Here is a 10,813-nt window from a genome sequence, read left to right as displayed (position 1 = left end):
GGCTTTGAAATTATGATTTCAGCCAAACCAGCAAAGTTTCCAAACTGTTGCCGATACATCTTTGATGTCTTCCAGAATGGCAGCAGTGAAGTGTCTTATGTACTTTCTGTCTGACTAGGCTCAAAGAAGAGGAATACAGACCACACCTGGAACACAGGCAACACCTATATCACATTAACCAGAGGGCCTCTCCTACTATCCATAGGATATGGGGGCATCTTCTAAAAGTTACCCATTTGTGAATGAGACCAGAGTACTCTTGTTTTAAATGCAGAAAGTACAGACTAATTCAAAGTGAAAGAGAAAAGAGAAACCACAAACCTGTGTGAAAAAGCCCAAATCTGTTTTTTACTACACAGATTACCAGAGATATCCAGCATAACATACAGCACATCACCCTTGTCTTACCTTAATATAAGTGTAGGATGGTTGGAGGTGGTTCTATCCAGCCACTCTCAACAGAACAAAAATTGCTCCTGCTACCATCCAAGCAGCAGTGGAACTGGTTTTCAATGGTTATTAAGGTAAGCCACGGTGATTAAGCATGATTTATAATCCTGTCGTTCTTATGACATGCTAGGCAAGGCTCAGTCCAAAAGTACCCAAAAGGTTTAAAAAAAAAAGATCTGTCATCACTGTACTTGAGAGTGTCAGTATACAGTTCTCAGTTACCTTCTAACAGGCACACATCAGAGGTTTCAAAATAGACACAAAATTCCCAATGGATGAATTATAAAGCAGGTCTCATATTACTGCAGCTGGAGATGTAAGCAAAACATTTATCAGTACAACCACATTTTTTCTGGTTAATTTGAAGCATCTATAGCTTCTGCTGCAGTGCTACATTTGTTGAGAATGTAACAGAAACTGCAGAGTTTAAAAAAGAAAAGAAAAAAAAAGAGTTAGCACATACACAAAGTAACTGTCCTGAGCCCTTTTTAATCAGATGAGAGAAAGCAAGAGCAGGGAGTACAGCCCTGCCTATCAGGAAGTCACTGTCTGCAATGAAAGTGAGATGAAATGCATATGTAATTGTAAAACTAGGTACATGTACAGTGATTTTTAAGGTTCTCACCTCCATAGCTTGGTGGAATAAAATGACAGAAGGTATGGTCACCAGAAGTAAAGAAAAAATTAACCAGAATAAAGTCATCACTTGGCTCTAGAAGTCATAAACTTACCGAAACTCTATAGACAACTCACCTGCAGTGGGAATTACTATGAGCATTACCACTTGCAGTATACAATACACAAAATTCTGTCTTTTAATTCCCTCCTTGTTAAGCAAGACAGTTTAATCCAGTGCACCTATACCTGCCTTTTCTCATATTTTATATTTTGATTGTTTTATTTTAAAAGTGAATAGCTGCAATGTGTGGATGTTAAATAAAATACCCAGTAATTAGGAAGAGTCACACGATTGACTCACATTCTATAAAAAAAATAAAGAGTTTGGGTACTATTTTCTTTTCCCCAAATACTAAACAGAATTACACTATACTGGAAATTAGTTACCTAGTTACCAATTTGTCACTTAACTGAAAAACTAGACTTGCATCATACTGATATCCTTACAAATCTGTCATTTTTAACTTAGCTGACATATAAAACACGAAGCTGATTTTATGCAGACAACAGAGACTGCACTGGCCAGACGCCTTTACTGGAGGAACCATTACCCCATGGCTGGAATCCCTTCCCGGTGACGCTGCTTATTGTTGTGCCAGAGCCTCCTGCTTTTCAGACCCCTAGTTTGTGCCTTCATAAAAATAAGCCGGCGTTTAGCTTTTGGTTCTCCTCCTGCGTTACCTATTTTCTAAATGTGAGAACCTTCCACAGTGGAACCAACTGTGTATTTAGTCTGACAAAGAAAAATAAGAGAAAACCGTCCACCTTCGCATCAGAGCTCTCTAGGACTTAAAGCACATAACCCTGCTAATCTAACAGTCACAAGCCAATTGCTGGTTTTTCTAAAGCTTTGGGGCTGCAGAGCCTCATTTGCATGGCACAGAGGCTGAGGAGCAGCAAGTCACTCGCAGTACTGGTTCCCACTCTCCGACTGCCTCACCCCCCACTTCTTCCAAGCAGCTGTCTGTTATACCATCGTACAAACAATAGCAATAAGGCGACATAATGCCAAGATACTCGCGAAGTGATTGAAGTCACTCAGATGGAAAACGCTGGACATGTAAAGACTAGCTATTCATACTTCATTATCATATCATTAATATATCACTAACCAATACATTTCTGCCTACCTATTTAAGGTCTTTTTTCTCTCTGAAGGAGTCAAGCAGGTCTACTCCAACCGTTTACAGGAACAGAACTACCACTGGGCCTCTTTCCTTTTGAGGATGATAATAAGGGTTAGGGTTCAACGTGAAGCCATTTTCATTTAAAGCAAATGCTCCAGGACACAATTACAGCTGGAGGCAGTGATTTCAAACAAACTGCGTGTGGGGGTAGAGGGACCTCAGAGGATACTTTGGGACACGACTGAGGCCTATTCAGGAAGGTTTGGTACATTTCTTTATGAGTAGTTCTCAGATCAAAATGAAGTGCAGTATAAGCACTATGCAAAAAGTGGAAAAAAAAATCTTTATTGACTGAGCTAGTTGACTTGCTGAGCTTGAGATTTCTGAAGAATCAGCATTTTAGGAGAAATTATTTCCATCTAATTGCCTTGAATTCTTATAGTGCCTCTCCTCTGTGCCTTCTTACACACATGTGAACTGCCTACCGGGTGGCTGGTAGGAGAGGGGATGCTGGCTGAGGCCAGCCATGCTGGGGCAGAGGCCTGCCATGGCTCTCCATTGTTGCAGAAGCATGCACCAGCTCAGCACTGCCCTGCTACGCACTCTAAATCCCCGCTTTTGTGTTTCCTCGCTGCCAGAGATAGCTGCTGTGAACAGCAGCCTCCTTGCCTGGCGCACTGAGACAAAGAAATGTACAACTGCATAGTTACACTTCATGACTCAGCTGAAAAGACATGAGTCAAACAGCAGCCTCCTCAGAACAACAGGAGCTGCATATTAACCATCCATCTGTGCAAGCAGTTGTGATTTTGCATCATATGTTGTGATTCAGAAGAATTAAAACAGGCACAGAGGAAGAGGAAACCTTTAGAGAGATTTATTTTTCCCTCCTGTAGGAAGATAACCGCCTTTGTAAAAGTGTGTTTGTACAGGTTGCACATTCTCTGAGCAGTGAAACTTTCATCTGGGCTTCAAAGTGACACACTTACTATTTAACTTTCATTGAGTAGAAGCAGACAGATGGATTTAGTTTGGAATTTTGTTTTGGTCTGTTGCCCCCCCCCCTTTTTTTTTTTTTACCATTAGATCCTCAGTTAGAAGTGAAGCCAGCTGCTTATAATTCAATTCCAGCAATTCAAACTGGTTGCATGCATTTTGACTGCTTGTTTAATACAGTTGGTATTTCAATGGTCAAAAGTAACCTTTGAAGTTAGCACCCTGTTAAGATGAGAGCTGGGGGGAGGAATCACAGCTTCTGGGGCTTGTGATTTTAGTGTGTTCTTAGACTGATTGAAGAAGACTGCTGTGGATTGATTTTCACAGCCTGTTTCAGTAAGAAGGGATAATTTGAATCCCAAGAATGTAGCAATGCATACAAAGTTATAGATATCTATTACATCTAAGCTTGAGTGAACACATTTTGCACGCACTTTGACTGGGGTAGTCAAAACCTCAGCTGCTGCCCAGCTCTAGAGACGGTTCTGCCCACATACGTCCATTTTTTACATTAAAGGTGCTGGCCGCACACAGCAGCTACCCAGACCTTTGATATACAGCTGCTTGGTAGCCGTTCTCTTTCTAAACCTTTCACGGCTCCACAAACATCATGCAGTCCTTGTTCTCAGCTCTTGAGGATGAAATGACTGATTAGGTGGACTGTTCACAAAGCTGTCCATTTTCTCTTAAAACAGGGAATAAGTGCCAATTATTTAATGCCCCCCCTGCCAATCTGTGATAGAAGGGGGAATGAGGCTGATTTCCACTCTCTGCCTGCAGGAATTCAAGCCCACTTCTCCCATGGGAGGGAGAGTTTAGGCCTCTGACAGGTAACTGTGGGTTCTGTTGCTGGCAACATGTACTTCACTGGTTACATGTGACAACACAGCTTTGTCACATGCCATCTCCTTTGCAGATCTGGCTTCAGGTCATACTACAGCAAAATACTTCAGCAGATGCTTAGCTCTCAATAGCTGCTTAAAGTACCGTTGGCATCAACATGACTCTACAGAGGGATGTTAACTTAACACTGCTATCCCTGTGTGAATATTCTTCCACCATGGGATCCTTCTCTGTTGCTATGTACATCTTGTATTTGCCAGTTTTCTCTACTTTCAAAACCATGCAGTGATGCTTAGCAATTCTACCAGCTATGAATTAACAATTCAGATATCTTGTTTTCTCATTGTCTCCACACAAGGGCTTTTAAGCTTAAGGAGAAGCTATTTTCATAGCAGAAAATATTAATGTAAGTAATTGCATTGGAAGTGGATTCCAAAATACACACATCTCTAAATCTGAAAGAAAAAGGACAAAGACTGCACTAGCTAAACAACATACCAGACAAGAAATTAAGCCTTTCCATAGCCATTCCAAATGAATTTATAGTTCAACTTACAGTTGAACCAGTTATCCAGTTACAGATATTTTAAAAAACCCTTCAACTTCAGTCTCAGATCTTTAATCAGGCCTGCTGACTGCAGGAGCAGTGCTTGACTGTGCAAAGTGACTGCCAGTTATGATGAAGGTAATGACAGAGACTTGATGTCAAATCAGACTGTGGCAAATAATTCATTCCTCTGTAATTGCTATGGGCTTTATTTTCCATCCTACCTGAGCAGAGCAACACATTATTACCTCCTTTCTACTAGACAGCAAAAAAAAAAAATCACCCTTCCCTCCCCTTAAAGTTGTTTTGTACTTTCCCAGCTGAACAAAACAACCATGCAAGATGCACTGACCACGCATAGCATGCAAATTTGAAAGCATAAGTCAGTCAAGTCAAAACCAAATTTCACTTAGTGACATTTTGTACATTAATACAGTTTAAGATCATTCAGAAGACAGACATTTTTTAGTGTTATTAAAGGAAATGCCCTCCTGTCTTTTTTTCTCTCCTCTCCTACCCCACCCCAGCCCTTCATGCAAAAGGCAGCTGAAGTGTTTTTGCTTAAATAATAGCATTAGAGCTACTTAATGCTCAGTGGGACTGGCAGACTTAGGTCTTAGAACAGAATATTTCAGTTGGAAGGGACCTACAATGATCATTTAGTCCAACTGCCTGACCACTTCAGGGCTGACCAAAAGTTAAAGCAAATTATTAAGGGCATTGTCCAAATGCCTCTTAAACACTGACAGGCAGAGACAGTCTTGAACTGAGCTGCAAAAATATACTCCATTTCAGTTTCCTTTTAAAGATGGCCACAGCAATGATTCTCTTTATATTGTCACATTATCACAAAAAATACCTGCGATGTTTAGAAATCTGTGTTTTCCCTAAATTGCTTACAAATTATCAGTTATTGCAGGACTCTTGCTTAATTTCCTTTTAATAAATACATGGAAAACTCTTTTTTCCCCTTCAGCAGAGACTGTTTAAATTTGTAGATACAGAAGGTGCTTGTCGCTTCTTGTTCTCCATAAAGCCCAGATGGTCAGGGAAAAGGGAGTGGGAGAAAGATGGCTGGTTTGTTTGTTTGTTTGTTTGTTTTTTTCTTTTCACCACCACCCCACCCGCCCCAAATCAAAACCAAATAAACCCTCTGGCTCCTCATCTATTAAGTCTTCTCAGCTAGTAGATGATTCAGAAACAGAAGATCAGTCATTTACTGCTAGAATCCTTCAGCAGAAGAGGTTAGTCAGTGAAACATCAACAGAACCATGTTTTCCATCAGAAAACATAACAATATCCAAGTCTGGCTGAGCTAAGCTTATTAAGTGTCTACAATGGAATTTGATTTAGGAAAGACCAGAAAAATTACTGTATTCATTTCCTGTTCTGAAGCAGCCATATGGAAACTTCTGTATACTACAAAAAAGATTAAGAAATTCTTTTAATGAAATTTCCTTCTAAGAACACTTTATGAAAGGCTATTACCACTCTTCACTCAGCTCTACTCTACAGCAAATGGCTATCTTTAAAGGGAGGGAAAGGCAAACAGAATTATGGCTTAACAAGCCACACTTTCTTTGGGCAACTCCTGGGCACCCTCTCTTGCACTGGTTGCAACCTCGTACGGGTTATGTTGCCGTAAGAGCAAAGTTACCATTATTCTAAAGTTAATCTGCATTCACTTGAAAATGCACATCAGTACCTGAACCTTCTTTTTAGTTACTCCACTACCCGAGTTTTCATGTTTTGTGTCTGATCCAGGCCTGAACTCTGCCAACGTGTAATCTTACTACGTATGCTACTGAGAAGCAAAAATCAATTCAGCATTTTTGGAGTTTACACAGGATAAGGAAAATTACTTCTCCAAAATGACACATGCAAGTCTTTTAGGACAGCACTGCTTAACTGGTAAGGCCAAACAGTTAAAATTTCACGTCGAAATAACTTGTCTCAAAGAAATGCAATTTTCACTGGATTGAGTTATGACTCTTGAGAACTACATTGGCCAGATGTCTATCGGAGCTTCTTAGAAATTACCAAGTGTTACATTAAGTCAGATCAATGGTTTTACACACAATAAAAACCTTATTTCTATGTCAAGGACTTGAATCACATAGATGTAGTTTTAGTTTAAAATGTATTACCAACCACCATTACGGCAGCTTTATGAAGGACGGGAAGTAGAAAGGTTGCAATGGTGATTTAATTGGGAGGGTCTCCAGTTCCTCACTAGCATTTTTTTTTATCCTCTGACATGCCTTTGTGTGCCCCACCCCCCCATTTGCTATGCAACTGGGATTTAAATAACTACTGCTGTCTTCTTGCAGTTCTTTTTCTGGCTATTTGAATCTTACAAACTGTTAATAACTAACACCCTGACATAAAACAATTACTGGGGCTACAGGCAACTCTGCTGGGTGGAGGGCAAGAAACTAAAATAAATATAACTCATTGTTTTACTCTTGCATTAAACATGACAAGAATTACTTCTGCAACAGACTACGTACACCATCACACAAAGTGTAAATAAATGAACCCTTTCTTAAGCTATTTTTCAGAATTCTAAACATATAGTCCATTAGATACAGAATTGTAGAAATATTAGTAACTGTTGTATGAGTGAAGCATGAAGTAGGCAAATCAGCAAAGCTTTAAATTGACTCTAGCACGGTCTGATTTGTTAGATTAAACAAATGCATTTTAAAAAATGGCTCATTGTATTTCTTCATAGAAAAGAGACCAACACAAGGCTAACCAACTTCTCTTTAAGTACTTATCCCCACAAGATCCTCTTTATATCTTCAGGGTATTCCACTTCACTGTTGGTGAATACACTACTGCTAGTGTGGTGGTTTCCTCCCAGTGGGCACAGTAATAGCAAAATGTGTTAATACCAAATCATTCATGTTAAATTATATCCTTTCCTTAGCTTCACGTCAGACATATCTTCCTCAGTATAACAACTCAGGCCAGTGTCCTTGTACTAATAGAGACAGCATCTTTACTGATGGGTGTCAGAAAAGGGTTTGGCCAGCCAACAACTGTTTGAGTGCAATGCTACAGGCTTGGGGACGAGTGGCTGGAAAGTTGCCCTGCAGAAAAGGACCTGGGGGTGTTGATTGACAGCTGGCTGAATATGAGCCAGCAGCATGCCCAGGTGGCCAATAGCATCCTGGCTTGTACCAGAAACAGTGTGGCCAGCAGGAGTAGGGAAGTGATTATACCTTTGTACTCAGCACTGGTGAGGCCGCACCTCAAATACTGTGTTCAGTTTTGGGCCCCTCACTACAAGAAGGACATTGAGGTGCTGAAGAGTGTCCAGAGAAGGGCGACGAAGCTGGTGAGGGGTCTGGAGCACAAGTCTTATGAGGAGCGGCTGAGGGAGCTGGGGTTGTTCAGCCTGGAGAAGAAGAGGCTGAGGGGAGACCTTACTGCCCTCTACACCTACCTGAAAGGAGGTTGTAGAGAGGTGGGTGCTAGTCTCTTCTCCCATGTAACTGGGCAAGAGGAAATGGCCTCAGGTTGCACCAGGGGAGGTTTAGACTGGATATTAGGAACAATTTCTTCACTGAAAGGGTTGTCAGACATTGGAACAGGCTGCCCAGGGAGGTGATTGAGTCACCATCCCTGGAAGTATTTAAAAGACGATGTGGATGAGGCACTTAGGGACATGGTTTAGTGGTGGACTTAGCAGGGTTAGGTTTATGGTTGGATTTGATGATCTTAAAGGTCTTTTCCAACCTAAACGATTCTATGACTGAGAATCATTTTCATTTATTTTGTTTGATTTGATTGCTCTCAAATCATGTTTCAGGCTGGATATTAGGAAAAATTTCTTTTCTGAGAGAGTGGTGAGAGACTGGAATAAACTGCCCAGGGAGGTGGTGGAGTCACCATCACTGGAGGTGTTCAAGGAACGTGTGGATGAGGCATTGTGGGGCATGGTTTAATGGGCATGGTGGTGTTGGTTGGTGGTTGGACTTGATGATCTTACAGGTCTTTTCCAACCATAGTGATTCTGTGATTAAAGAGTAGACATTCAGCTTTTTGAGATTCAGGTATGCAGGAGAAATGGGAGACCCTCTTAAGATGCTACTCACTGTAACAGCTTACAAAACACAATAGCAGTGTTTTAGTTGTGATGGTTGAGCTTATAATGTAAAAGAAGAGGCTTGAAGCTTAAAAGCCTGTCTCTCTTTCCCAGATGCTCTAAGTGATCTAAGAGGAGACACTACCTTTCCATATGAACTTTGTCTCACTTGTCTTTGTGACGTGTAGGCTTCCTTACCCACAGCTTTTCTTCCTGGCAAATGCTAAAAGATTGGAAGACCTGTTAAACTCAAAGGTTAGTTCATTTATCATGGAATCAAACATTCCCAGAAAGTAGAAGAGGAGAAATTGGCAAATAAGTAAATAAGTGATTGAGAGGAGAAGCCAGAAAAAAAGGTAAGTCACACGAACAATTCAACTTCTGAGAAATGAACTAAGATGACCCTTTCACATAGCAAATACAGTTGTTATCAGTTACAGAAGAACATGTAGATGTGGAAGCACTGTGCACAGATGCCTATACATGATGAAGAGTTATATAAAGCTTCACTAGTTTAGCATTAGAAAAGCCTACATAAGTTAACTCATATTTTTGTGTGTCAAATACTTTAAGGTGCATGACTGACAGTTGGTACCCTTGGAACAAAGAAATAATGAATTGAAAAACACACCCATTACTTTGTGGCCTTTCCTCTTTTGAAAAGGATGATGAAAGCACTTTTCCAGGCTGTAAAAGACTGGTTCAGACCTTGGGTCAATTCCCATGTCACATGCTGTAGGATATTATGCAAAGAATTATTCCATCTCTGTTACTAATGTTGGTAGAACTTTGCATTAAATGTTCCAAAAGATATTTAAGCAGAAGTGTGTCACAAAGAGACATTGAGGAGAATGCACTTAAAAATACCTGGCAACACTAAGACATGCTCCCAAAGCAGTGGTTCAACTCTTGCTCTGAAATGGGTGAAATCTGGTTTTGAACTGACTTCCCTCATTCCAGGTGGACATCCTAATTAGAGGTTCTTGATGGAACGGAGAGCACAACTTCTTATTCCGGTATACCTGTTAAGGAAATGCAGCAACAAGTAACAATCACAGAATTGTTTCAGGAAAACAGTCACCACAAAAAACCTGCCGAATTTTTGTCAAGATCCTGTGTCACATAGGCGAACTGAAACAAGAGGTACTCAAAACTCTTGTTACTTCTGAAAATACAGAATATGAGAAATGTTTTTGAACAGATGAAACTGACAGAGAGCTGTGCAAACAGGAAATGGCAATGCAATAGAAACAGTATAACTATTAGCAGAAAATATTTTGACACCTTTTTCCTACAGATTTTCCTTTTTGTAAGCATGATGCAGAAAGTTAAAACTTAAGTGGTTTTTGTGTTTTCTTGTTTGTTATGTGTTAAGAGCCTTGCTGAATCAAGAGCAAGAATCCCATCCTATGTTTTGATACTTTAAAAAATAAAATTGGAAATAGTTATGTATTACTAAGTTAATTGTAGCCTGTTGTCTAGAAATAATATAAGGATTTATAACAGTTTTTTCAGTCTCACTTTCCAGGTTCAACTAAAAGTTACACAGTATACAAAATGAGTATTAATGGTGCATTAGGTGAGGAGAAAACAAAATCTAGTATGCTGGTCAAAAATTTCTAGACTGCTTCTCAGTTGCTGATATGCCTAAAATTGATTCGGTTTTAACGGAATCCAGTTCAGGCTCACTTCTGTGATACAGAAAAAGTCTACATTCACTTCTACTGCATCCACTCCCGTAAGTATCTATCTTTTAATTTTGATATTCAACTGAACTATTTTCAAGGAAGAAGAATAAAAGCATAGGAAGCTGAAGTTTCCAACTTCAGAACAGGAGAAATAGCAACCCTGTCCATACGTAGTCCTGCTCATGATCTCTAGAATAGCAAAGGCATAAATTAATTTAATCTATATCCAGAAACTTTTTTTTTTTTTTGGAACTTCTTCCCCCCCTCCTTTTTAACCAAGGCTAGTGAAAGAGTACAAAATTCTGTAAACACAAAGTGAAATTATCCCTTTTACTACAGTGCTAGGTGGAAGATAGTACTCACCTGTAAAGCTAGACAAGAAACTTCTGAA

Source organism: Gavia stellata, chromosome 2 (genome assembly GCF_030936135.1).
Source record: "Gavia stellata isolate bGavSte3 chromosome 2, bGavSte3.hap2, whole genome shotgun sequence".
NCBI lineage: Eukaryota > Metazoa > Chordata > Aves > Gaviiformes > Gaviidae > Gavia > Gavia stellata.
Note: the sequence above shows the minus strand (reverse complement) of the source record.